At 55.6% G+C, this 2,291-nt stretch overlaps 1 long non-coding RNA gene across 1 annotated transcript; it reads right to left on the bottom strand.

The window, feature by feature from the left end:
- Positions 1-551: 551 nt before the first annotated feature.
- LOC132646459 (uncharacterized) lies at positions 552-1,688 on the bottom strand. The gene is made up of 3 exons (XR_009584749.1): positions 1,573-1,688; positions 1,297-1,363; positions 552-720 (listed from the first exon to the last, which is right to left on the bottom strand). It is a non-coding gene; the product is annotated as an uncharacterized LOC132646459 (long non-coding RNA).
- Positions 1,689-2,291: the final 603 nt, after the last annotated feature.

Below are 2,291 nucleotides of genomic sequence, written 5' to 3'. Positions count from 1 at the left end.
TCCTGGCCAAAGTTCCTAGACTCACAGGACCATGAGAGGACTGACGAGTGAAGCAGTGTGAAGTGCCTCCCATAGCCCAGGCACTCCTCAAGCCTGATACAAATGCATGCATCTGTGACTGCCAGTCTGTCCCATGAGACAAAGCAGCAGCCCTGATGCCTGGGAGCCTTGCCGCTGACCTGGCTCAGTCCAGCCTTCCCTTCCTCTCACTGTGCCTGGCTGCCCCCATCCAGGCATGGGATCTGGGGTGTTGGGGAGTCAGGGGGGTGGGGTGGGAGAATTCTGCCCTGTTGCTTCTTTGATTGTCAGCGGGCTAAGGGTCTTGAGTGGATGGAAGACTCAAGGAGTTGAGGGAGGTCAGAGCCTCCTAGGCCCACTTCCCACTGAGTAGCCTGGAGGCTGGCTGTGAGCTGAGGAGCAGCAATGAGCCCTTCCTGCGCTCCAGAAGCCACCTCTACTCCATTTGACAAGTGCATCCAAAACCCAACTCCAGTGGAGTTTCAGGTGAAAACCCCTGTCCTGAAGAAACTCAATCACCACACACTTCGGGGGTGATAGTCTGTATTCAAAGGCAGGAGGTTGGGTGATCAGAGCTGGAGTGCTGAGAGAGGTGCCAGAGAGGCTGGAGGGAGAACGTGACAGGAAGGTCCACAGGAGGTTCCAGAGCTGGGGGAATGAGGATCTTCAGAGGACAGAGTCACCAGCAAGTGAAGGGGTGGCCTGTAAGGTTGGGGGAGGACTCCAGGTGAGGGAGGCAGTCACAGGCCAGCTCTGTGCTGAAGTGGGAAGCAGGACCCACTTGTCCCCCAGCTTTAAGCCTTGGTGACTGTCTTCCTAGGGTGGGCCTTGAAAGAGCTATCCCGAAGCACTGAGGAGCTCCTGGCCAGGCTTCCCGTGGGCCTCCTGGGTCTTCCCTCCAGCCAGCTTCCAGGGTTTCCTGCTGCACAGGGGAGGTGGCAAGGCCGCGCAGGCCAGCTGCACAGCCAGCAGGGGCCTGGAGCTGGAGTGCAGTCTGGGGACTGTGCAGAGGGGTACCGAGCAGATCTGAGCCTCGGGGCAGCATCCCGGCCTCCCTGAGCTTCTCAACTCCGCGCCATCTGCTCTGTCAGACCCCCTGTTTAAATTCTCCGCTCGTCTCGCCTTGCACAAAATAATTAGCATCCATTTGTTCCTAGTGCTCGCTCTGCTCCGCGACATTACTCATCGCAGGAGCTTTCGGCGCGGCTCACAGACGCTCCCATTTCAACGCAAAGTTGAAGCGGGACTCTGCGGGTCCCCCTCACCCAGCTCGCTCACCAGCATCTGGCGCCGGCTTTCATTTCCTCCCACGCGGTTCTTAGTTGCCTTCTGCAGGGCCTAACGGCTAGAAAAGAAATGAGACACTTGGGCAAGATGAAAATCTGGTCTCCTCGGACACCCTGGACTCTGGAAAACCAATCCAGGGGTGTGTGGCTTGGGGTAGACCCCAGGCACCGGACTTTGGAAAGAAGAAATGTGGGTTAAGCAGCGAAGGAGCTTGATACATCCCACTCCAGCTCAGGCATGGCATCTGTCCCGGAGAAAAGCTCTTACCTTTTGCCATCTGTAACTAGCCTGCACCTGGCAGAGCGAGCACCAGAGGCCCCGGGGGCACAGAGCCCTTCGGCTTTTCCTCAGAGCAGCGCCTCTCGCTTTTCTGGAACTCGGCCAGCTACCCCAGTCAGGGTGCAGATTCCTGCCAGACACGCCAAGGAGCGTCTGCTGCAGAACGGTGTTACATCTATGGTGTTCTGTCCTCTAAGCCAGGGGATCAGAGGCATTTTATGGTGTGGGTCACCAGTACATGAGGAAAGCATGCTCCCACCTCGTGGGTGTGGGACTTGGTGGTGGGTTTGCCCTGAGGGGTGTTGGAGATGAGACATGAACAAGGATTTGAGGTGTGTTTTCTTAAGGAGCCCTCTCATGCTTCTGCCTTGACCACGAGCAGAGAAGCAAGCCCCAGGTATACGGCTGGTCCCAGGACAATGACAGAACAGGTCAGAGCAGTCCCAGGCTGCCTCAAATAACTGCGCAAGCTTTGAGCCTGGTGCTAAGTGGTTCTTGTTGCCTGCCACAGTTTTGCGATTGTTATGTAGCGATAGCTGGCTGGTGCACTCTACATGCTTATTTTAAAATCCTTCGTGGGAATAGCCTATGAATACTGCTCTATCTTGCTTTCGTCATCTGTGTTGAGAAAATATGTTGGAAATTGTTCTCTTTCGGTATAAGTTGCTGATTCTTCTTAATGGCCACGTAATATTTCATTGTATGGT

The sequence above is a fragment of the Meriones unguiculatus genome, chromosome 11 (assembly GCF_030254825.1).
Source record: "Meriones unguiculatus strain TT.TT164.6M chromosome 11, Bangor_MerUng_6.1, whole genome shotgun sequence".
Taxonomy (NCBI): Eukaryota; Metazoa; Chordata; class Mammalia; order Rodentia; family Muridae; genus Meriones; species Meriones unguiculatus.
This window is presented reverse-complemented; position numbering and strand designations above follow the sequence as displayed.